Source organism: Ursus arctos, unplaced genomic scaffold (genome assembly GCF_023065955.2).
Source record: "Ursus arctos isolate Adak ecotype North America unplaced genomic scaffold, UrsArc2.0 scaffold_28, whole genome shotgun sequence".
Lineage (NCBI taxonomy): Eukaryota > Metazoa > Chordata > Mammalia > Carnivora > Ursidae > Ursus > Ursus arctos.
In genome coordinates this window covers 27,038,502-27,065,242 of record NW_026622963.1, presented here as the reverse complement: position 1 = coordinate 27,065,242, position 26,741 = coordinate 27,038,502, and the positions used below count along the sequence as shown (strand labels likewise).

The window sequence follows — 26,741 nt, the reverse complement described above, 5'->3', positions numbered from 1 at the left end:
GCACACAATAAATGATTTATTAATAGTTGTTGAATGAGCATGATCAATAAAATATATATATATATATATACACATATATATGTATAAATATATACACACACACACATATATATATACACACACACACACATATGCCTACATATGGGAAAACACACACACACATATTGAAGTAGCTAATTTATGTAATACGCTAATATTATATAAATATTTTTAATGATATAAATAATATAAAATTAAATATTGTATAATATTTAATATAATATCTAATATAAATAATATAGTATATACATATTTATAATATTTTATAAATAATATAAAATTAAACATATTGTATTATATAAACATATAAAGTAACTACTTCAATAAAAGGCTAGAAGTAGGGCTATGGTCTAGGTGATTGCAGACCACTTGTGAGGGTGAGTCCTGAAAGGGAATGGATAGAAGAGCAAATTTCTCCTTGAATACTCACAGAGTCAGTTTCTAATGCCAAACATTATTTCTTCAAATGTTGCCCCACTGGAACCTGGATTGCCACAATAGCGTTCTGGATATTTTCCTCCCTTCAGCATTGGCCTATTCCAATGTATTACATAAGTAACATTCAGAATAATGTTCCTCCAAGGTCACTTTGCTTGCATAATTCCTTTTAGAAATTCTCCAGTTTGTGGGTTCATAGCACTCTCTGTGCTGTGCACCCACAGCATTGTGTGAATACGTCTATGCTAATGTAAATGTCTCTCTACATAACGAGATCCTTCTCTGTCTCTAAAGAGATTGCCGTGGAAAGAAGTAATGCATTAATTCCTTTGTGTAATTCTTTTTTCTTATTCCTGGGATTTAGTACCTAAAACTGGCTTATAAAAACGTGCCATGTGTGTTTGCTTAATAAGGGAATAAAATTAGTCTCTGATCATAGTTTACGCTCCTTCCATAAATTTATCCAAACCATCCAGCTTTGCCCATTTCCTCATCTATCCTCTCATCTTGGGTCTGACAAACCCCCTTGGAGTCCACTCCTTGCTCAACTGGTTGCTTAAGCTACCACTGGGCCGTACCTTAGACATCTTGGGGGTTACTCTGTATTTGGAGGTTCAGAATTGAATGCCTCGAAGCTGGCAGTGAAACACTTAAGGGACTTTGTACTTCTTTTGGCTCAATCTCTGATCTAGAAATCCGAAGAGTTGGCTTCCTGACCAGTTGCACACTTCTCTGCTTAGCAAACTTGTTCATCATAAAGCCTCAAATAGGAGTTTATTTATTCTTTCTAGTGAGAACGACAACATAGTGGAATGTCGGACAATGACGATTCAGTGACTTCTGTCACTTTTGACTCTCAGAGGGGCCATCACCCAGTTGAAGCTACGAGCCTCTCCCACGAAGTCTATGTAGCCTTTGAGGGCAGCTCTGGCTGCCCATCCCCCATGTGTTCTGCTCGCAAGCATTCTACATAGGCAGGGGCAATGTCTGCCATTACCACATTCTTCCACAGGCTTTCAGCTGTTCTCAACCATTCTTCATATTTATAAAAGTTAACCAGATGTCCGATGCTGATGAAATCGCCCGAGATACATCTGTCAAAGAATGTCATCTTTCAAAGTGGTTCCAAATGGGTTAATTTTATTACCTGTAGTTGAAATTGCTAAAGCCCAAATCAAACAGAGAAGAGGTGGATTATGGCGCTACTCTGTCCCCATCAGAGTGACACACCCCTCTCCCTTTGCGCTTTGTTTCAGTCCTGACTTGATTGGTGGGATTTCCGCCTGTAGATTTCAACCTCTGGGGTCAGATAGGAAAACACAGCTTGGCCTCACTTCATCCTAGTCCCCCAGCTTCCACTTAGGCAAGCGTCTTCAGAAAATGCTGGTTCTTCACTTGAACTCAGAATGTTCCAAAGCAGAAAATGGAAGCGAAGCACACCCAAACTGTGGCCACCTACCAGCCATAAGTTACATATGTAAATTCTGCTAAATTTTTTTTTTGCATTTGCTTGTACTATTTTCACATTTATATCCTAAATTAATGTAGTGTGAATTCCTTTTAAAGCACGAGATAACGTTGCATAGGACTTGCGGGCATGGATTTTGGAGTAAGGAAGACAAGCATTTGAAAGCCAGCTCTATCCTTTGTTACATTCAGGATCTTATAGAAGTCTCTTCCCTAAGCCTCAGTGTTCTCATGTGGGTATTGAGGATAACAATTCCTAGCTTAAAGGACTGATGTGAGAAATCACAAAAGATATATTCATTCTACAAATATTTTTAAACACCTATAGGAGGGGCTGCCTGAGTGGCTCAGTAGGTTAAGTGTCTTTCTCCGGCTCAGATCATGATCCCAGGGTCCTGGGATCGAGCCCCACGTCCAGCTCTTTGCTCAGCGGGGACTCTGCTTCTCCTTCTCCCTCTGTCTGCCTCACTTCTCTCTCTCTCTCTCTCCCCCTGTAAAATGAATAAATAAAATCTTTAAAAAATTACAAATAAAATAAACATCTATAGGAATTGAACCAAGAGAAGAGAAGGCGACTGTGAGCAAGACGAGAATGGCCTTCCACTCCTTCTGGGTCTCTAACCTCAGGGCTTGCATAAGCAATGAAAATTGTGCTAAGAGTCGTGGAAGAAACAGCCAGAATGTTTTAAGAATCCATAGCATGACATCCACACAGTCTGGGTCATGGAAAGAAATTGTCACAATATACTAGGTCAGGGGAAATGTCCAATGGCTAAGATAGGAAATCCCTGATTCACCTGTTCCTGGACATTTTGGCTGAGTGCTGAAAAATGCTGAGTAATTAGTTAGATACAGAAAGGTCTGGGGAGAAGGGAGAGGGGAGAGCAGGAAGCCTGAATAAAGTTCTGAAAAACTGAAACAAGCCCAGGAAGACTCTAAGGAAACACATGCGGGTCAGCCTTGGCCTGAATATGGAAGGCCTCATGGGCCTGATAAGGAGTACATTACTATGCGCTGGGTCTGCGGTATGTTCTCAATAAATAGTAACTATATCATTCAAAAAACATGCATTAATTGGCTTCTAAGAAGTAGGAGGTATTCTTACTAGTAACTACTTTAGAACTGACGTTTATTTTTCTGTAAGACATCTAGCAGAGCCTCCCCTCTGTGAGTATAATCCGTAAATGTAGATTTGTGGCCTGAAATCAGATTGTCTTCAGGCGCACAAGCAACTTTCTTATTTTTATTATTTTACATTTTATATAGGCCAACGTCTCCACTACCCGCATGGGACACTTAAGTCTAATTGTCGATATAAGCAGTTAAACCGACTCCTTCCCAGAAGAATGCCAGTCACCCCAGGCAAGAGCTTTTGGAAGCTTGGCATCTTTCAAATGCCTCATTTTGAATAAGCAGGGTACTCTTCTGGAAAGATTTAAGGCCGCGTTATGTAACTTGCAATTAGTGGCTTCCCACAAATTACATATCAGTCCAGCAAGTACAATCTCCCTCAAGAGCTTTGTTGACTGGCTCACGGGATTACCCGTCATTGTCGTTCAGGGGTTAGACATATCCTCCCCCCGCCCTTTCTCCCCCACTTAGATACACATCCCAGGTGCCTAGCCCAGGCCGCCTTACCTGGGTCTTTACAAGGCCCTCCACTAGGGACACACAAAAGCAATGTCCCATGTTGCCTTGAAGAGATCTTTTATTTTCCCGGCAGGAATATTTTTCCATTTCGTTTTCAGCATGTGGGTGACGCGTAACCTACATCGGCTTATCACCTCCATGACAGTAAATCAAAGATGCGCAGGAACAATAAAAACATATTCTTAGCAGTAAAATATGACACAGTTGCCAGTACTGAGCCAGATCGAGTTTTTCACGGACCATAAAAGCGAAGTGAGCAAGGAGATGGGAGAGGCTGATTTCTTAAGGCAGAAAACACTTACAGGGGCACCGACGCCTAATCAGATACAGTGAATAATTTTGAACCGCGGAACATTTTGTCAAAAGCTCTTCGTCTCTGCTAAACAGGTTTTGGGGAGACGCTGCCTCCTGGCAAAGGCGACGTGTGCTTGATCGCTTCGGGACACGGCTGGTTGACATCAGCGTTTGGGCGGAAGCTGACGCGGTTGCAATGTCATGGTAGGACCCAGAAGGACGCTGGCTGTCCAGCTCGTGCCTGTCGGCCGGGAACACCTTCCAGCACAGGCAGGGCGGGCTTACGGACAGCAACGTTTCACTGTTAAAAAAAAAAAAAAAAAAAAAAAAATAGAGCAATATGATAGATATGAGGAGTCTTAGGCTCTGCCAGGTTTGGCCTCTTTCCAGCTCTCGGACAGTGGCCAGATCACCTGAGTGCTCTAGGTTTCTATTTCCCGATCTGTCAAATGAAGGAATTAGGCGGGTAATCTGTGAAAAACTGCTTCTGATTGTAAGACTGCACATTGCTGGATTCACATCTCAGGTCGTTCTTTAATTCTGTATCTCGGAACAGCACCATTGAATGCCTGGACCTTAATGCTGGTGTAACAACAATAATGCATGTTTTCTAATGTACTTTGACGTTTCATGTAGACACTCCATGTGAAAATCTCCAGCAAAGGGCTGGACACATAGTAAATCTCACTAGCATGCGGAAGTCTTGGTAACGATGACTTGGAAAAGAAAATAATTTGTCTTGAAAATAGCTTCTGGGTACTAGGCAGACTCTCACCTAAGCAAATGATTTCAGAGCTAGCATTTGAACAGATTAGCAGGGGGGAGCGGGATCTGAATAAAGAAGAGAAGCCAAGGTTTAAAACAGCCTTTTGCGGCCACCTGTTTGCCCTTAGAAGCAGTGGGATGGCCATGACGAGGCAAGTTTAGAAGAGAACTACCCTAGGATGAGAGAAATCGAGCCTGGGACCTATGGGGTGAAGGATCTGCGGACACCATCTCACCACCATGTAGGGTTTATACTTTTGATCTCCTTCCAGAGGCACCCAGCAAAGAGCTTAGAAGCCAGCGAACTGAAGTCAGACATTGTAGCGGAGATAACTAGCTTTCCCTCGAAAATGTACACTCCTTCCATGGTGTGGAGTGAGTGCAAGAACAAGGCTGCCTGCCCACCCAGGTTCCGCACTCGCACTTCCCGCGTCTGTGTACACTTCCGGCCACGTGACCTGCCCTCACCAATGGCACGGGCATAGAGGTGGTGGGTTGCGCTTCCGGGCTGGGTTCTTAAGCAATGAAGGTCACCTTCTGCCTTCTTCTCTGCCTGTGCATCCGCTGACAGATGCAGATGCACCAGGACCTTAGGGAAAAGGTGAAAGCTCACGTGAGAGGGGCCTGAGGTCACCAACTTCCCCACACCCAGGAAAGCTGTCTTTGAAACGGGAATATCCGTGTCGCACTCTGACCTGAGTGAGAAGTAGATTTCTATTATATTAAGTGACAGAATGTCGTGGCTTATCAGCTGTGCTAGCAGGAAGGAGGTCTTGCTATGGCAACATGGGGAGACCTCGAAAACATATGCTTAGTAAAAAAAAAAAAAAGCCTTATGTAAAGGAGTTATCGCCTATTAGTAGATTCACATGGTGTTCTAGACCAGGGAGAACTAATGGCAAAATATCAGAAAGCTTGTTGCTTCTGGAGGGGTGGGGTGAGGTTTGACTGGAATGGGGTAACTTTCTGGGAGGGATCTTTATGTTCTCTATCTTGACAGGGGTGTATGTTCCACAAGCGTATGCATTTTCAAAAGTCAGAAAATATGCAGTGAAGATTTGTGCACTTCTTGCACATAAATGTCACACTCCCAAACAGCTATAAACAAATATAGAACTCCAGTTAATGATAGGTATGCTCTAAAGCTTAGAGGAAAGATTTATGAATGTCTACTTGGCAAGGCGTCAAAGATAAGATGAATCACATACAGTTCATAGACAAACCACTGAAACTGAGAGAGGTGGACAGCAAATAGTCTAACCTTCACTATAAGAATACATCGGGTGGGATTTGAACACAGCTCTATCTCCTTCCAAATCTATGCTCCTTCCTCTCTGTACCGGAATGAATGGGTAGAAAATCTAAATGGCTTGATATGACTCGCTATGAGAAGAAGGATTCAGAGGGAGGGAAAGAGACTGAATAGTTAGAATTCTACAGAAAAACCAGGTAAAAATCATATAGAGTTTCAACAATAGAGGCTAATTAGCTCTAATGCTTATATCTAACATGGGGTTTTCTGAGGGCTGTGACATTCATGGATGACTAATTAACCTATACAGCAAATCCATTCCATTTGCTGCCATGCCACAGCCAATCAAGACTGGCTTACTGTTTGCTCATTTGGAAAATGATTAGGATTCCCATTTAGACTTAATTACAGTGCAAAGGTTGACAATTATCTTCTCTGTAGAAGCATCAGATGCTTCAATATCCCAGTGAACATGTGCCTATAATTATGTACATAATTTGTCTGGCAGAAAATGTAACCCAGTCATTACCTGGATCTTATGCCTATAATTAGAGATCATAAAAATACCAAATGGGAAAAGTGGGTTGGTGGGATGTTCGGCCCGTTATAACGTAAGAACCTGTAGGGAGCTGTTAGCGGGGACTTAGTAGCAACCAACATCTCTTGGATTGCTGCCCTCTGGAAAAGATATTTAAGAAGTGTGAGAGAAAGGTGAAAATCACGGCAGAGTCAGAAAGAACAGCACAATTGCTTTTCCAGGTCTTGACTGCAATCATTAAAAGTCCCATAGGCATCCAGATTCAACACAACTAAAACCGAACTCATTAACCCAACACTTGCCCCACCATACCTACTCCTCCTCTTGTATTTGCAGTCTTAGATAATGGCTAAGCATTCTAGAGTCATCTGTAACCATTGCTACCTAGTTCCAGCCTTCCAGTCAAAGAGATGGAATTTTAATCATTTGTTCCTGATTGGAGTCTGCTCCTCTCCGTAACGTTACTCTTCCATACTTCTGCTTTCGTCACTATCGTAGGGTCAGTTGCAAGAGAAAGGAGAAATGGTTCTGCTTTCCTCTAGCCCCTCCTCTCTGATGTTCCCCTTTTACATTTTCTTCACTATGACCATCTCTAGTCACAAAGCAAATTATGTCACTCTGCCTTCAGAAGACTTAAGAATGTCCACCTTTTTCCTAAACAACATTGATCAGGGCACATCAAGAATTTTATGCTTTGGATTCTGTGCCAGGTTATCCTTTTCTTCCCTACTCTTCAATTTAGGTAGCTTTAGTAGATGACTTATACTGAATATGGAATGCAATACGCTCATTATTTTGGTTATCCCTCGTAGTCTAACTAACTACTACAAAACTGAGTATAATCCTCCTAAAAAGCCAATCATTCCTTCTATTCAATTCCTGCTTGCCTTTTAAGCTAACTCCATGCCCGTTGCTCAACTTTGCTGCACATTCTCTAAACGAAACCAATCTCTCTCTCCGCAATACCTCTATAATGTTTGGTCAACCTTCTTTTATCCTAGATTGGAATATCATTGTCTATGATAAATTATCTCTCCGGCCAGAAGATAAGTGTGAGGTCATGTCTTATTTACTTTATAATCCCTTTATATAGCACAGAGCCTGGAACATGGTAGGTCTTGAATTCTATTGATCATGAAATTGATTCACTGAAGGAAAAATAAATGGTTCTACAACAGATGTATCCCTATGCTTGGTGTACTCCCTAGAACAAGTTTAAAATCTGTGGTTGCCAGCTTCCAAGAGATACACCAATGATCTCTGTGTCCTACTCTTCGCACTCTGTGTAGTCTCTTTCTACATTCTACTGGAGTTGGTCTATATGTCCATTAGAATATGGCAGAAATCATGATATTACACTTCTGAGAATGGGTTATAAAAGACCCTGCAGTTTCCCTTGCTTTGTCTCTCAGTTGCTCTGCCTTTCTCTCTCTGTGTCTCTCTCTCCACTCACCCTGTTAGAAACCAGGTGTCATGTTGTGAGCAGTCCTATGAAAGGACTCACAGGGGAATCACTTGAGCCTCCCACCAACAGTCACTTGAGTGAGCTTGCAACTCACTTCAAACAGCTGAGCCTCCACATGACTGTGGCCCCAGGGGTCAGCTTGACAGAAACTTCATGAAACTTAGGGATGGAGAACCAGAACCACCCAGGTCAGCTGCTCCCAGATTCCAGGACCTCATATGAAATAATAAGTAGGTGTGACAAAAGCTGTTATTTTTTGGAGTAATTTTTTATGTAGCAATAAATAACTAATGCACTTCCTAATAAATGTTTGTGGATGTTATTAAAAATAGTAAGAAGGAAGTGGTTTCTTTCCTCTTTTGCAATTTGTAGCCAAAGGATTTTGTTGTTACTGGAATGGACAACTGGGTGTTGGTTTCTATTTGAAGCCCAACACCTGGGCTTTGTCTCCATCACAAGGAAGATACAGGGAAGAGGCAGTCATGGTCTCGCTTCTTGGAGGAGCGAATATTTGTGCTAATTAGCGGCATGTTCAAGCATAGTACGTCAAGCAATAAACTATTTGTACTTAATCTTCCAGCGCATTTTTTTAATAGAAAGAATGTGATACCAAGGAAACAAACATTCAACTAACTACATATCTGGTCAGAACTTACAAAGTAACCTTATTTTCCTAGCTTTGTATTCCAACGTCTAATTGCTAAAACTAATAACATTTCTGATTATTTGGATTGAAAGTAAGATCCTTCATTTTGTTTCCACAATATTGCAACATGAAAAAAAATATATGATACTATCTAGAAGAGACCTTATTTATGCACTTCGAAGAAATTCAGGAAGAGATTTTTAAAATGCAGTATAACTCAGGATTCCACAATTTTTATATTCGAATATACTTCCATGAAAGTGTTTATATTTATCATAATTAGGAAAATGTCATAAATTACAGACATAACGAACCTTGTCTGCACTAATTTAATAATTCTTTGGTTTACATGAGCCTGTTCATCCAAATTCAGCTACTCACCAAATATTTATGGAATGTCAACCAATAACTGGTCAATGGTTTTAATATTATTAGAATCTGGGGTACAAGAAACTAAAATTATGGACTTCCAGCATGAACAAACCTCTCTAGTTAGAACTTTTCCTTCTCCTCCTGGAAATCCCCTGAAAGACACAAACACACAAATGCACACACCCCAAGGGAAACAAACAAGACCTTTGCACACTGTGTTCAGTAAAACTAGGAGGCAAATATAATTCTTAGACCTCAAAATATTTCCAAGAATCGTAAAAAGCAGCTGGCATTGAGCAGAAGCCATCCCGGAACAGCAGAGTAACAAAGTAATGGGAGAGATCTCAGTGGTAAGAATCCTTGGTATTGATTGATCTTAGAAAGTAGCAACACAAATAATACTTCCTAAAGGAACAACAAAACCCGGAGGTGCAAAACCTGGATCTCTTATTTGCAATATTATGAGTAAGAGCTGGGTGAACTGGGCTAATGAAAAATCTTTTGTGAGCCCCATTTGGTTCAAAGAAGCCTAGGCAGCAGATTGACTCAGAAAAGTAGAGTGGTATCTTGGTTCCTTCCTGTAAGAAACTCTTAGAATTATCTTGCCCACAAAATACAATGTATTCAGTGATGAATAACCAGAGGAGCTAACACAGCACTGACACAAAGATTTAAAAGGAAATAAAAAGAAGGAAAAGAGAAATATTAGTGATCAACTAAACACACAGAGGCTTACGTGCATGTGCGCGCACACACAGATTTGTCACGGAATAGATAAAAATTGTAGCCAAATAAATGTGACACACATTTTAAAATCCTAAAAAATTGCAACCTTTCTATGGAGAACCATGATGCCAAAATGAAAGAATTCAGAGAAGAGATGGTAAGTGTAGCAGGAAGATACACGTCAACAGAGAGACGGGTCATGTTTCTGAAGCATCTCAGAGACCATGTATGGTCTCAAGGGTGATGATCTATGCACAGCCCTTAGCACACGCATGGCCATAGCAAGTCCTCCTCAGTTTTGGTTGCCATTAGGATTGTCAGGGAAGGATGGAGGGATGGCCGCTTACCTTTCTGTGCATTGTGCATGGTTTCATGAGTGACCTCATAATCCCTGACTAGCAGCCAGAAAGATGCCTTTTTCATTGGTTCCCAGGTCTTTATTTCCCTATATTAGGTCTGATCCTCTCCTTCACGCCTCAAAACACCTCCAAGTGTTTAGAAAAATTAATAGTAAAGAGAATATGGTATATATTTACGATGGAATATTATTTAGCCTTAGGAAAGAAAGAAATCCTGCCTTTTGTGACAACGTGGATGAACAGGGAAGACGTGTGAAGTGAAATAAGCCAGACACAGAAAGACAGATACTGCATGATTCCATTTAAATGTGACTTCTAAAATAGTTAAAAACACAGAAGCAGAGAGTAGGCTGGTGATTGCCAGGGGCAGGGGGTAGGGGAAAGAGAAGAATATTGGTCAGAGGGTATAAGGTTTCAGTTATGCAAGATCAATGAGTTCTGGAGATCTAATGAACACCAGTATGACTACAGTGAATACTATTTTGTACCCACAAAATCTCTAAGAGGGTAGATCTGAAGTGCTCTCACCACAAAAAAAGGAACTGAGGTTATGGGTACGTTAATTACCTCGATCATGGTAACCGCACCGCACACCTACATCAAAACATCGAGTTGCACACCTTAAATATACACAATTCTTATTTGTCAATTACACCTCAATAAGGATGGAAAAAAATAGAATTATTCTGCTAGGTAGATGACAATTCCAGAATAAATGTGTTTTGTAAGTTCAGAGATGCACGCGCTTTACTTGAAGGATAAACCTGTGCAATTTGAAAAGGCCAGAGGCTCGGAATTGTCATGAACAACAACAGAAACAAAACCCACCAACAAACAGAGCGGGAGTGAGCAAGAGCGCTGTGTGAACTCCGCGCGTCCTAGGCTTCCTTGAGGGAGGGTAATTTTTCTGTACCCATCACCCTCCAGGGACTCATTCAGCCTCATTCCAAATCTCCTCATTTTTTCTACCGGTGAATGTTAGCATGAGGAGCGAAGGAACAAGATTTGCAAATGAGAAGTGGTTAATCCTTTGTTTTCATGTGGCTACACAGGCTCTTGACATTAATACCACGAGGTATCACCTGCACCCTCTCATTTATATGCGTGTCAGCTTTGTCATATTACTTCGCGCTAATAGATGAGGATTTCAGGGCATTCCACATTGGCAGTATTCCTGGGAGGAGGGGAAGGACAGGCGAGCATCTTCACATGCAGGAAAAGAAGCTAATTCATGTTTCTGCCTCCTGCCTCTGGCGAAGAGTAAGCTCCGTCAAGTGTCTCTGATTACAAGGCACCATGTGATTTCTTAGTAAATAGCAATTAGTGGTGACAGTGAATGCTAATGCCATGTGAAAATAAATCGAGAGGGCCAGCCAGGGACTTAGGAGGATCGAAACTCCCTCCTGGTAGGAGACAGAATCCTCAGCAGCTAAAACAGCCACATGGGTTCCAAAGTTTTATTTTATACATATATTTAGGGATTTCTCACACCGTGATCAAGGACCAAGTCTATTGTTTTTTTTCCCCCCAATACTTTTGTAAACCACAATAAAATAAATTCCTACAAATAAACTGACACAAAAAGCAGACATTCAGGGGCACCTGGGTGGCTCAGTGGGTTTGGCACTTGCCTTCCGCTCAGGTCATGATCTCAGGGTCCTGGGATGGGCCCCAGGTGGGGTTCTGAAGTCAGCAGGGAGTCTGCTTGAGGATTCTCTCTCTTCCTCTCCCTCTTCCACCCCCCCTGCTCACACTCTCTAAATAAATAAATAAATAAATAAATAAATAAATACAATCTTTAAAAAAATAAGCAGACATTCAAGGTATATGTTCATTTCAATAAATAATTTGATTCAACAAATATATAAATATATACACACACACTGTATATACACACATTACACACACACACACACACACACACACACACACACATATATATATGTGTGTGTGTGTTCAAACTTTGGTTAACTAATAATAAAAGTTACACATCAAAGGAGTCCCTTTACTTTTCCACCATTAACTTAATCTCCAAACTAGAAACCAACCTCCTTCTTCAAACAGTTGGAGAAAGCAGCATGAGAGGGCAGTACATCGTATGACATTAGGAGTCATGCTGACGTGGCTCCACCCCCTGCAGGTTGTGAAAGCGAAAATAAATTACTTAACGTGGCTAAGCCTCAGTTGTGTGGCCTGTAAAATGGGAATAATCACAGCACATTGCCCTTAGGGTTGCTGAAAGAAATAAATGAAGTATTGCATTGGGAGGACGGCATTCCCCTGTGTGAATCTGGCCTGGTTTTTACCAATCCATGACGAATTGAATAGAAACACTGCAAATGCTCAGAAATTTGTATGACAATTTGATCAAGAAATTTTATGTTGCTTCAACCAAATAATTTTTTAAATGAACAATGTATTTTGAATGTCGCCTTTTTATTTCAGTTTATTTTTAGAAGTTCATTTGTATTAGAGTTCATAAGAGTATTGGGGGCTTAAATAAACCCCAAAAGAAATAGGCCCTTGACCAGTTTGAAAAGGATGTGACACAGTTCCCAGCCCTCTGAAAACTCTCAGTAAGTGTTGGCTGTTGTTATTTTATTGTTCATATTATTATGCATAGTAGTAGCTACAAGTGCATTCTTTTTTTTTTTTTAAGGTTTTTTTATTTACTTATTTGTCACAGAGAGAGAAAGTGAGAGAGCACAAGCAAGGGGAGCTGCAGGCAGAGGGAGAAGCAGGCTCCCCGCTGAGCAGGGAGCCCAACACGATCCCAGGACCCTGTGATCATGACCTGAGCTGAAGGCAGAGGCTTAACCGACTGGGCCACCCAGGCGTCCCTACAAGTGCATTCTCATACAGCTCTAAGTTTACCAGGAGCCACAATGTCAGAGATGTTCTTTGTGCCTATTCAACAGTTTTTGGCTGCCCCACGCATCCCTTGTTTCAGCCTTTCGGGGCCCTGGCATACTTTGCACAGACACAAGCTGACTTCCTCTTGACTGGTTTACTTTGTTCTTCTAGTCCCCTCAGCTGGGGTTGCCCCTTTGACACCAAGGCTTGGGGTGTCCTGGGACCCCACTCAGTTCAGTTGCATCTAGAACTCTGAAGCGCGAGGGTGTAGCGCTCCAATGGGAGACGTTCTGCTCAGTGGGAGGGACGGCTAGTAGATGAATTTTCCCTCTTCCTTCCCCCAGACCCACTGTTTGAGAATCTCTCAGTTAAAAAGTGTCCCAGAGGACACTTTCATTGGATCTCTACCCAATGTCCTCTGTCTCTATCCTCTGCCCCCCTCCTCAGCTTGGTTTCCCCTCTTTGTTGTCTCGTTGCATTGTCCCTCACCACTCCCTAATAGAGCATTCACTTGTGAGCTTCGCTGTGGGCTGTGTGGGGAACGCGGGGCAAGACATCCACATTCCGCTCTGGGAATTCCTTTGTGTCTTACAGTTATTCACTTCTGTAGGTCTTCAGATTCATTCAATCTGTCCTGTTATTTTCCAGATGCAGAAGTAAGATCCGTTCAATTGGGGCCATGGCAAGGATTCTGGTCCTCTTTCCACTACACCAGTGAACCTCCTATGAGCTGAAGAGTCACAGAGGGACTTTGAAGCCATTTTTCAAGTGTTTCTAAATTCAAAAACATTAAAATGCCCACGGTGAGTAACACTGCATGGTAAGGTAGATCGGACATGACACTCGGTGGTCGTATTGTGTCCCTGGGCTGCTATTAAAAAAACACCACAAGCAAGGGAACTTAAATAACGGAAATTTATTCTCTCACTTTGAAGGTCAGAAGTTTAAAATCAAGGTGTCAACCATGCTTCCTCTGTGACTCGGGGTAGAGTCCTTTCTCGCCTGTTCCTAAATTCTGGCGAGGACCACACATCCTCAGTGTCCCTTGGCTTACAGATGGATCACACAATCTCTACCTCCGTCATCATGTGGGATATATTATATTCTGTGTCCTAATGTGTTGATGTCCAGGATCCTGCTGACCCTGGAGGGACTGCCTCTTCCAGAATTAGCCACTTCCTAGAAAGAGTAAACTCTAGGGGCTCCTGGGTGGCTCCGTCAGTTAAGCATCTGCCTTCTGCTCAGGTCATGACACCAGAGTCCAGGGATGGAGCCCTGCTTCGGGATCCTTGCTCAGTGGGGAGTCTGCTTCTCCCACTGCCCCTCACCCCGCTCCTGTTCTCTCTCGCTCTCTCAAATAATTAAATAACATCGTAAAAAAAAAAAAAAAAAAAAAAAAAAGGACGTGTAAACTCCAGTTGAAGATCTCCCTTTTCAAAGCAAACCAACCAATCCAGGGCCTACACCCCTACCACTTCCTTCATAGCCTGTCACTCTGAGCCACTAAGCCACCTGCCCTGACCACCCCAGCACCAGGCACCTGACAACTCAAGCAGCCGTTGTGCTCCAGAGCCCGCTGAACATTTTTCAAACCAGCTAATCCTAAACCGCTTACTACGCCTCACTCGTTCTTTCCCACAGAAACCGCAATAAAGACTCTTAGCACATTTTTCTCCCTATTCCTCCTAATCTATCCACAAGCTTCCCTGCGTGGCTATGGGTGTCGTCCCCTCCTCCTACTTCTACAGAACTGTGAGTGTCCACTTCTTCATTCATAATGGGCACGTCCACTTAATCCCATAGCTGATTAAAACAAATCCTGGGTACCCTTAAAACACATGGTGTCTCCCGTGTGCCCGTGTCTGTGTCTCTTCTCCACTCCTCGTAAAGACAATAGTCATAATGGATTACGGCCCACCCTAATTGAGCACGATCTCATCTCGAACCGGTCACATCTGCAAACCTCTATAAAAATGGAGGACTTTAACACATCTCAACCACAAGTTTAGAGAATTCACATATCTTTTGGGGAAACGTAATTTAACCCATAACAATGTTGTGTAGCAGGCATTGAGAATATTCAGTTTTATGATGTGTCCTCCCAGTATGGTCTAGAGCAAGGGTTAGCACACGTTTTCTGTAAAGGGCAAGATCATGGATATTTTAGGCTTTTCAGGCTACATATGGTCTCGGTCACATATTCTCCTCCTCCTCCTCTCCTTCTTTTTCTCTGCCCCCTCCTCCTCCTTCTTTTTCTTCTTCCAATCCTTAAAAAAATGTTTAAAAAAATGTCGCCTGGGTGGCTCAGTTGGTTAAGTGTCTGCCTTCAGCTCAGGTCATGATCTCAGGGTCCTGGGATCAAGCCCCACCCACGTCAGGCTCCCTGCTCAGTGGGGAGTCTGCAGTCTGCCTCTCCCTCTCCTCCTCCCCCCTGCTCCTGTTCTCTCTCTCTCTTGCTCTTGCTTGCTCTCTCTCTCAAATACATAAATAAAAATAAATAAATAAAATATAAAAAATATATTTTATATTTAAAATATATAAATATATATATATAAATATTTAAAAATAAATAAATAAAATAAATTTAAAAATCTTTAAAAAATGTTAAAAAAATGAGTTCATTTTGATTTGGTAGGTGAACTATAGTTTTTTGACCCCTGATCTGCAGCAAGGATCAAATGTAATGCAACGGGGAGAGAGAGGGGATGAACAATGCCCGGCAGATATTCAGCGCTCATGGTCAACGATCAACATCTAACCCAAAGGTTGCCAGATAATTCTCATCTTCATGGCTAATTGGAAAGAGATATCCTGTTTCAGTGTCAGCCTCCATAACCCAAGTAAGGGAAGTTTAAGAGAAAGAAGATCAGGAAAAACATCCCACGTCACCCTGGTACACTCCCCATGGGCCACACTTCAGGTGGCTGTAGGGGACAGTGCTGACAGTGGTGGGGAGGTGTGCTGAGGACGCATGATTTGGGCTTGATTTAGCCATAGGACCACTTCAAGTATAAAAAGCTGCTGGAAGAACCAGCAGGTGCTTAGTTCTATTCTTTTTGATCAGATACTTTGGGTGCTTAGGTTAACAAGAAGGATGTTCTTCCCCTAAGAGGGAACACACAGACTTGACTAGGAGCAGTTCTACCACCTTTGGAAAAGGCAGTAAATTCTTCTTTTTAAATAGGCCCGTTGATGAGGTGAGGGGAACCAAACCAAACAACACAACGAAGCTAACCTCTCTGTTTTGGGAGGCGTGCCAGGGAAGACCCAATAATATGGAGGTCATTGCTACTAGGTACTCTGTCGTGAGTGGCCTCAACAAATTTTCTAGGGCCAAGCAAGCAGGCTGTCCACCTCCCTGAAGCATCCCTCAGTAGCATCAGCTCCCCTCCTCCTTTTATCCCGAGACCTCGTCTCTTTGCTGGGAGAAGAAATAATGCCTATTCATGAAATACTAAACTTGGTAGAACAGCCTCCCTGGAGAGTCTGGTAATTAAGACAGTTGCTTACTTGGTCTGATGATGCTTATATCCGCCTCTAATACCAAGCACTCTAATTACTTTGTGAACTTACCTGAGGTCAGATTTCTAGGTATTTGCTTGCTCAGTGGGGCTGAGAGGGGCACTGAGTGATCCTGACACATTTTAATCACTTCGATGAGCTGGAAGGACGGTGGGTTTTGGGGGCCAGTGAACTTTGACTCACAGTTCTTGCCACTCACTGGCAGTGAGATTTGGGGCAAAATTCTTATGTTTTCTGACTTTCCCTTTTTTTTTTCTTCCTTTAAATAGGAATGATCATACTTATAGCACTGTTATAAGGATTAAATAAAATCGTATTAACACAGTCCTTGGAACATGTTAGGTCTCATTCTTCACTGGGAGTTTCCACCTGTGCAGTTAATCGTAAGTATTTGGGTTGGTTTGCCAGATTTAACAAATAAAAATACAGGATGCCCAGTTAAATTGAATTTCGGAGAAAGAACACTTGGTTTTTCTAACGTAAGGATGTCCCAACTCTCGTGGGCCATGCTTACATTAAAAATTACTTGCCGTTTTTCTGAAATTTGAATTAAATGGAGATTCTTGTATTTTATCCGGCAACTCTAGTTTTGAGAGATCTTAGAATCCTCTTTTCAGATTACCTTTTCTTAGAGTGGGCGAAAACTAACAAAGTGATATTAGAACTCTGAGGCCAAGCTTTTCAGTCCTACTCTGAGTGTCCTGGCAGAATATAATCCTTAAACTCCCTAGCTTCGGGTATTCGAAACAGGAGAAAATATTCTTTACAAACAGAGCCCTGAAAAGTAGGGGTTATAAAGACACTGTTATATAGTTTAAAGAGCAGCAGAAAAAAAAAAAAAAAAAACACTTAGGAATTTCCCATATCGGAGAAGAGCTCCGCGAACCTGTTTAAACTTGTCAAAAGCAATTTACGATCGTTCTTCCTGAGCCTAGGGAAGAAAAGGCAGGTTTTTCTTAGCTCAGCCAAAGCCCTTGTGACTCTGAGGAGCCAAGACTTGTACTGGAAGCTGGGGAAATACAGAGCCCCCGTATCTTTCTAGAGAGGGCTTCTCTTGTCAGTATATTCAGGGAAATGTCTGCAAAAGCAGATAGCTTCTGGCTTGCACTCAAATTAATAGCCTTCTGTTTCTCTCCAAACCAATATTCAAAAGCCTTTCATAAGGTTAGGGGTGCAAAGGGAAGGACACGAGAGCACGTGAGGAGCTATGAGGATTGAAATGATGACGTATTCTGTTCTATTTATTTATTTTTTTAAAAGATTATATTTATTTATTTGAGAGAGAGAAACAGAGATAGTGGGAGAGATGGCACATGCAGGGAGGAGAGGGAGAAGCAGGTTCCCCTCTAAGTGGGGGACCCGATGCAGAACTCGATTCCAGGACCCTGGGATCATGACCTGAGCAGAAGGCAGACGCTTAACTAACTGAGCCACCCAGGCGCCCCTGTATTCTTTTTTTTCTTTTTTAAGATTTTATTTATTTATTTGAGAGAGAGAGAGAGTGCAGAGGGAAGAGCAGAGGGAAAGGGACAAGCAGACTCTTTGCTTAGAACAGAGCCCAGCTCGGGGTTCAATCTCCCAACCCACGAAATCATGACCTGAGCCTAAATCGGATACTTACCCAACTGAGCCACCCAGATGCCCCAAAATGATAATATATTCTATAGAAAACTTTAGCATGGCTCCTAGCACATAAATATCACTCCTGGAAGGGATCAGGGAAAGGCAGTGGAGAACAGAAAGGACCTGGACAGGGTTCAGGGAACACTGGAGCCTTCCCAGCTACCTGTGATGAAACGAGTCCCATGAAAGACATAGGACAGATTTTTCTTCACCTTACACAGTTTTATAATCTAGTGGCAAGACATAGAGAAGCATAAAGTACGCATGCCTGTGTAGACACTGGCAACAACGGAGAACTAGAGGAAGCAAAGAAATTTGCTCACCCTACCACTCACCCCACCACTCACCCCAATCCTTGACTCTCAACAGGTTTACAGCCTTCATGACCACAAATAGAGGCTCAAGTAACTGTGTTCTATGCAGCCATTTAAAAGTATAATTGACCCTTGAACAACTGGGGGGTTAGGGGAACCAAGCCCCTTCGCTGCACAGTCAAAAATTCTTGGATAACTTGGGACTCTCCCCAAAACTTAACTAATAGCCCTACTATTGACTAGAAGCCTTTCTGATAATCTAAACAATTGATTAAGACATGTCGTATAAGTTATATGTACTGTAGACTGTATTCTTACAATAAAGTACCCTAGAGAAAAGAAAATGTTATTAAGAAAATAATATGAGAGGGCCTCTGGGTGGCCAGTGGATTAAGCACCTGACTCTTGTTTTCGACTCTGGTCATGATCTTGGCTCTGGTCATGATCCCAGAGTAGTGAGATCAAGCCCGCATCAGGCTCCGCACTCAGCAGAGAGTCTGCTTGAGATTCTCTCTCTCCCTCTCTCTCTGCCCCTCCCCCTCCCTCCCTCTAAAAACATATAAAATGAAAAATAATATGAGAAAATACATTTAGAGTACTATACTGTATTTATCCAAAAAAGCCATATATAAGTGACCCTGCAGCTCAAACCTGTGTTGAGTCAACTGTATATTGTTGAAGAATAAATACCGTTTTGAGAAAAAGTTTGCCATGTAGCCCAATTAAAGTAAGTAGTCCGCAAGATTTATCTTGATACGCGTGAAACTAGAGAGACGAACATCAAAATGTGTGTACAACGATTTCCTCTGAGTAGATGGATGATAGGTGATTATATTAAAGGATTGTCTCTTAGAATTAATCTGTGGTTACAAATTTTCTGCGCTGAAGATATCTCATTTAATTTTCTAACTTGAAAATATGAAAAATATGGAAAATTCGGTAAAAATCCACAGATAATATTCTTCATATGTCCTCTCCCCAAAATAACTTAGGATTTGGCTCAGAATTGGGGATATACTCATATAAAAAATGATGGACCAAATCTAGGTTATCTCAGGGCTGTAAGTGATTGAAGTCACACAAGTTGTCCCCATGTCAAGTGTTCTACACAGAGTGGAGTGTCAGGAAAGGCCATATGGATGCAGAAGTTCCCAGTGTAATGGAGCCTCTGGTTTTGAGGAGATGATTATTTTGGAAAAGGAAAATGGTAGAAAGACAAGGTGAAACATGTTTAGAGGTTGATCAATAGAACCTTATTTTTTTTAACATTTTTTTAAGATTTTATTTTGTTTTTTTTGAGAGAGAGAGTGAGTGAGAGAGAGAGAGAGAGAGCATGAGCAGGGGGGAGGGGCAGAGGCAGAGGGAGAAGCAGACTCCTCGATGAGCAGAGAGCCCCATGCGGGGCTCGATCCCAGGACCCCAGGACCATGACCTGAGCCGAAGGCAGATGCTTCACTGACTGAGCCACCCAGGCACTCCTAGAACCTTATTTTTAAGGAAGTATTTAGATTAAGATTGCAGAGCTACATTGGCAGAAAATTATTTACTGATCTTGAATGCCAGGGAGCTGAGATTTTATTTTGAAGGAGTCTGTTAATTTTGTAACCAAGGGGAGGATACTTGCAAACTGCTAGTTTAGGGGACTAAATCTGTCAAGAGTGGAGTACAGCCTGGCGGCAGAAAACACACGAAGCAGGAAAATTTGTTACAATGCTATTGTATTAGTCCAGGCGTGAGGTGATGAAAGCCTAAAATAAATCAGCGACCATGGGAATAGAAATGGTGGCATGAATATTAACAAAGTTAAATGAATTAATAATATTAAGCTAAAACTCACTTGGCTAATCCATCTTCCTGCCACCTGGTTTGTTAATAATGATGGTCTCTAAAAGCTCTACGCCAGATCTGATAAATAGGTTGTAGGGTCTACGCGAAGGGATATAACAAAACAGGCAGCAAACCACCTTGTCTACAATTAGCCTGTAAAACTATCCCCATGTTTCCCCCTACTGACACTCCCCACTTGGTTCAGCTAAAGTCTTATGAAAGTAACCTTCAGCCTTCAAAGAGCCATAGCTTACAAATATAATGATCTACTCACGTCCAGGTCTAGGAGATGCTTATCAAGAAAGGAATATTTTATTCACTCCAGTTTTTAACTGAAGATCCTTAGCTTCCAGACTGTGTCAGAGTTGCTTTGAGAAACCTGTGACAATTCAGAGGAGAAAGCATGGCTTCCCTCTTCCCCGCACTGCTTTCTGCCAGAAGTGTTTCCCCACATTTTGTTTCTCTTATGAAATACAATGATATCAACATGCTCAGAGCATTGTCCAGTGGGTTGGTTAGGAGGCAATGCACATTCCCAAATCCTGCTATTTAAGTTTCTGTGACCATTGCTGCTGCTTTGAAGACCCAGATGGACACCTGTAGGAAAAGGGAAGCTACATTGTCACACTTGGGCTCTAGATGAGGGGTTGTCAAGGAAAGGCTGGCAGGAACTCTGAGCAGACAGATTCCTTGCTAGATTAAATAACAATATTACAATTAAGATATTAGTAGTACTTACTGTGTACCAGATAGTTCATATGCATTACCTCTAATTTTTTTAGAAAACATTTATTGTTATTGAGATATATTTGGTAATATACAACATTATGTTAGTTTCATGATTTGATATTTGGGTATATTGCAAAATGATTGCCATGATAACATCCCTCACCATACAAAGTTACAGAATTTTTCTCCTTGTGGCGAGAACCTTTAAGATCTACTAACTTAACAGCTTTCAAATATGCAATTCAGGATTATTAACTCTATCATCGAGGTCTACAGTGTATCTCTCCAACTTCTTTATTTTATAACTGGTGGTTTGTGCCTTTTGACCTCCTTCACTCATTTGGCTCACCCCCACCCCGGCCCCTGACAACCGCCAATCTGTTCTTTGTATCTATAGTTTGGGTTTTGTTTTTGTTTTTTGAGATTTCACGTATAAGTGAAATCATATGGTAGTTGTCGCTCTGTCTGATTTTTTTCACTTAGCGTAATTCCTTCAAGGTCCACTTGTGTTGTTGCAAATGGCAGGATTTCCTTTTTTAATGGCTCAATTTTACCTATATGTTTTATCACATTTTGCTTTATCCATCCATTTGGTGATGGACACATAGGTTGTTTCCACATCTCGGAAATTGTAAGTAATGCTGCAATGAACACAGGGGTGCAAATGTCTTTTCAAATTAGTGTTTTCATTTTACTTTGGATAAATGCCCAGAAGTGGAATTGCTGGATCATATGATAGCTGTATTTTTAATTTTTTGAAGAACTTCCTTTACTGTTTTCTATAGTAACTGCACCAATTTACATTCCCACCAACAGGGAAGAAATGTTCTCTTTTCTCCACAACCTCCGCCACCTTTATTACTTCTTGTTTTTTTGAGAATAACCATTCTAACAGGTGTGATGTGATATTTCATTGTGGGTTTTTGTTGTTGCTGTTTTCTGCTTGTTTATTTGTTTTCTGCATTTCCCTGAGGATTGGTGATGTTGGGCATCTTTTCATGTACCTGTTGGCCATCTGTAGATTTTCTTTGGAAAAATGTCCATTCAGGGGCTCCTGGGTGGCTCAGTCATTAAGCGCCTGCCTTCGGCTGAGGGCGTGATCCCGGCATTATGGGATCGAGCCCCACATCAGGCTCCTCCGCTATGAGCCTGCTTCTTCCTCTCCCACTCCCCCTGCTTGTGTTCCCTCTCTCGCTGGCTCTCTCTCTCTCTGTCAAATAAATAAATAAATAAAATCTTTTTTAAAAAATGCCCATTCAAATTCTCTGCCCATTTTTAATTGGATTACGGGGGGGGGGGGTGGTATTAAGTTGTTCGATTTTTTTAATATATTTTGGATATTACCTCTTTTTCAGATATGTGAGTTTCAAATATTTTCTCCCATTCAGTACGTTACCTTTACATTTGTTGATAGTTTCCTTTGTTGTGTGGAAGCTTTTCAGTTTGATGTAGCCCCAGTTGCTTACTTTTGCTTCTATTTCCTTTACTTTTGGTGTCAAGTCCAAAAATCATCACTCTGACCAATGCCAAGGAGCCTACCTCCCTGTGTTTTCTGCTAGGACTTTTATGGTTTCAGGACATTACCTCATTCCTTATATAGAACTTTCAGTCAGGGCTGATATTATCCACATTATTTAAATGAAGAACTTCAGAATCACTGAGGTTAAATATCTTTCTGCCTAGTGGAAATCAGAAAGCTCCAACCACGGTTGCTTGGGTCTAAAGTTCACTATCTTTGCAACAAGGGATTCTGCTACTTCTAGCTAAAGGCCCAAGGTCCAGGTTTGGCTCACTGATTTATTGGCCAAGAAGCTCAATTTTGCCAGTTCATCCTGTGTTTATTAGGCTCAGAACTTGTTGATATGAATTCAATCACAACAGTCATGAATAAATCAAGAGTCTATATTAACTTACACTGGAGGATGTATCTATTAAGGTAACTGGCCTGAATCACTTGTTCAAAGAAACTCCTCCCCTGCTGGGCAACCCAGGAGATGAAATTATCGGAGACTTGCTTGTGGCACCAAGAACTAGGTAAAGGGGAAAATGGAGTTCTGAAGACTATCTCTAGAGCAAAGATCCCTACATAAATATCTCATGATATTTAGTTGCAATAATTGAGAGTTGTTCCCCAAATCTAAGCACCTTCTCCCTTGGCCTGGACCACTAGAAGAGTGTCAATGAAAGCGCTCCATTTTAAAGATTCTTTTCCCTTGGCAGTAATTTATTGTGAAATTATCATTACTTTGATTTTTTTTTTTTTTTTTTTACTTGAGATTCCCTCCCTTAGGATTCCTGAAAACATAATGATTTCACACCGAGAGCCAATGGGATAGAAACATTGGTTTTTCTCACTCTCCATAAAATTGGTTTCCACTTGGAACAGAAGAGAAATATGCTTTAAAATCCAATGTAACCTAACCCCTTAGAGGTCCCTGGGGCAGATTGATTGATTGATTGGGCTAAGAAAGAGACGGTTCCTCCCTCTCTACCTAATCCCACATTCTTTTAGTAGGTGGAGAGAGGCACACACAGGTACAAGCAAAACAAATGTTTGGGAATGAGTTGCTAGTTGATAGATGAAAACAGAATAATTACTTGCTTGAAGACTATTTGCCTTCCCAACATGTTAAAACACTCATTAATGCAACTCAGAATTCAAACCACTCTAGACAGACTTTCTGATTTAAGAGGGCAAAGGTGGGGGGCAGGCTCAATTTGTAATGCATTTTAAATTCCAAACAAAATTTCCATCAACAACCTGAATATCTGAAAGGAATTTCAGGTCATGCATTTGGGGAAATAGGATTATTAATACGATTCTGTCTGTGTTAGTGCTGATGGGAGACAGAGCCAGCCTTTTGTAAACCTGGCAGGAAAGGGGTCCATTCTGAGACCTCTGTGGGGTGGTAGGGAAAGGGGTACTACTGGCTTTGAGGAAGTCAGAAAGAGCTATTGTTCTCTCCTCTTGTTCCATTTTCTTCAGATGGTTTCAATTTGTGGAGCTACCTTCGGACTCGTGGTCTTGCATGGTAGTCTAAAGAGCAAATTCTCCCTCCTTTACCCCCATGCTCTCCTCTGATCCCAACGTAATGACTAAAGCCTCTATTTTAATAACTCCTCATTCAATATGAAAAACACTGGTCTTAGTCCTGGTTCTGCTCTGTCATTGTGAATTACGTCCTTGTAGCCTCGGACAAAAGTACCTTTCTTAGCTTCAGTTGCATTTGTGATTAAAATAAGAGTGACATCTTCCATGCCTCACCTACTACATTTATTGTGAAGTTTGGTAAGTTATTGTAGGAGACATTCAATTTTATTTCCATGGCACTGCATTTAGAACACATGAAATGATTATTACTGGTTTATACATTTATCCATTCATTAAAAAGAGATCTCTCCCTCTCCATGTCTATTCATCCTTTAATTGGTTAATTATTTCATGCATATGTTAATTAACAACTCTGTACATGCCAGGCACTTTTATAGGCATTGGAGTGTTTTCTGAGTCCTGCTCGCTGTCGCTACACAAACTCCCCTGAGGGGACCCATTCACTTCCATTACATGTTAATTGCTCCCATTTTAGCATAATTTCTCTTCTGAATTGTAATCCAACTGCCATCTAGGCATCTCCTCTTGACTCTCCTTCCAGTGACTCAACCTTACGAGGCATAAAGATGAACAAGGAATGGCACAATTTTCAACCCATTTACAGACCCTAAAAAACAAAAACAAACAAAAAATAATCTGAGATTTGCCCTGGACTTAGTCCCACGTCTAACCCCAACTCCCAAAATAAATCCAGATGATCACCAAGTTCTGTCACTTCTACCTCTTAACCATTTCTTGAATCTATTCCCTTTGATTATGTTTACTATTACACATGGGTGCTGGCCATCACAATTTGCCCCTGATTTTACTGCAAAAAGTTTTTGACTGGTTTCTCTGCTCCCACCTTTCTCCCATTCTAAACTAGCCCCTTCCCAGTAGCCAATGGGAATTTCCTAGTGTGAGTCCTGTGAGAAGAGAAGGAGAATGAGAAGAGACACTGGAATTGTGTCATGCGCGACTGGGAGCAGAGCCAGCATGGTGCAGAATGCCTGGCACCTGGTAGGTTCTTCAAGCTTGTTTGTGGATGTGCCCGAAATATAGGAAGATAGTTTTTGAAAACCACAGGATTCTGCAACATTAAGCTCAGTGCAACACATTTTAGCTTAAAGGTAATGACATTTACTTCAGCAAAGTATTTCTCCTTCCTGGATTAAGCCTTAAGCTGTTGCTTTGCTTATATATTCTTACCAAAGGAACATCTAAATGTCAGGGGTAAGTGAAATCCCAAGATAGGAGTGGAAATGTCAACTCACAAATTCATTGAAATTTTTATTCCTATGGAAAATTGGACGAATCTTATAAAATATAGAGTAGTGCTGAAGTGTTTGGGAAGTGGCAATCGGACCAAGAGAAATCAGATTTTAAGTTCATCTTCATAAATTGCCATGAAAGTGGAAAAACTCCAGCCAAATTGTGGCTGTGACTTGATGACTGTACATTGACTCTTGAGCCTTGCAAAGGTGTGGACGCTGAAACATCTCATGTAGCTCTCTGGATATACTTCCCTCTATATTCCAAATGTATCCCCTACTCTGAATAATACATTAACTTTGCTTATCTCAGTTTCATGGGAAATCTTGAGTAGTTAGATGAGACAAATAAAAAAAATCCAAATCTCGACTGGAAAGCACAGCTTTGTGACATTTGTTTTTCTGCCTCTAAAATAAAAACATTACCATATTTAAATAATTAGGGCGACCAAGAAGACATTTTTTTCTAGGGTAGCAGCATGTTTGCCTCAAGAACACAGGCCTTAGAGGTCTTGGCACAAAGTCAATGCTTACCAAATATTTGAAGTATAATTCTACAAAAAATAATTGCTGCTCAGGACCCATTCCTATCTCTCTTAAAAAGTATTCCAAATGTGTACATGAAGGATCATGGATTAGACAGTATACACACACATTTCTTATCCTCTCTCAAAAATCCTAAGGATCTGATAGCAAGGTACATTTGAATTTCATTTCATTAATTTGTTGAGTTACTTACCATCCCTGGACCTCAATTACTTCATCTATAAAGTAGGGATAATTATAATACCTGCATCGTCTGGGACATTTAGCAAAATATTGAGCACACAGTGATTCCTTGGTAAAACTAGCTGATATTTTTGTTGTCAATTGTTATTCTTTTCTGTCACACTTCTCGGGGTTTGTACTAAAGCTCAGAAACAGAAATATTAGTGTCCCGGGAAAAAAAGAAGAGGGAAATAAATAATCTGAAATAAGGACAATGGATACGTGATGAGATCTTTAGTTATCCAGTTACTTCTCAATGTCCCTTCGTCTTTAAAATGTTTACATTTATTGTATTTTCCTTTTTTTCCAGTGAACACATTAGTACATATTTTTATTGAAAATTTATGAAATCCTTGGGGCTTCTGGGTGGCTCAGGTGGTTAAACGGCTGTCTTCAGCTCAGGTCACAGTCTCAGGGTCCTTGGACAGAGCCCCATGTCGGGATCCCTACTCAGTGGGGAGTCTGCTTCTCCCTTTCCCGCTGCTGCTCTCTCACTTCAGCTCTCTCTCTCAAATAAATGAATAAAATCTTTTAAAGAAAAAAAAAAGAAAATTTACGAAATCCAAAAAAGGATAAAGAAAAAATATGAAAGCATTAGTAATCTTAATACCTCGTGATAATAATATAATATACACATTATTATATGCATATATTACATATACTTACCCCTGTATCAAGAAAATTATGCCACTTTGTTAATGTTTCTGTTTTGTTTTGTTTTTAAAATAGATT

The 26,741-nt window shown here is 41.1% G+C and overlaps 1 long non-coding RNA gene across 1 annotated transcript; it reads right to left on the bottom strand.

Moving 5' to 3' along the window:
• Positions 1-1,604: 1,604 nt before the first annotated feature.
• Positions 1,605-4,055, bottom strand: LOC130541976 (uncharacterized). Its single transcript, XR_008956145.1, has 2 exons — positions 3,583-4,055; positions 1,605-2,435 (listed from the first exon to the last, which is right to left on the bottom strand). It is a non-coding gene; the product is annotated as an uncharacterized LOC130541976 (long non-coding RNA).
• Positions 4,056-26,741: the final 22,686 nt, after the last annotated feature.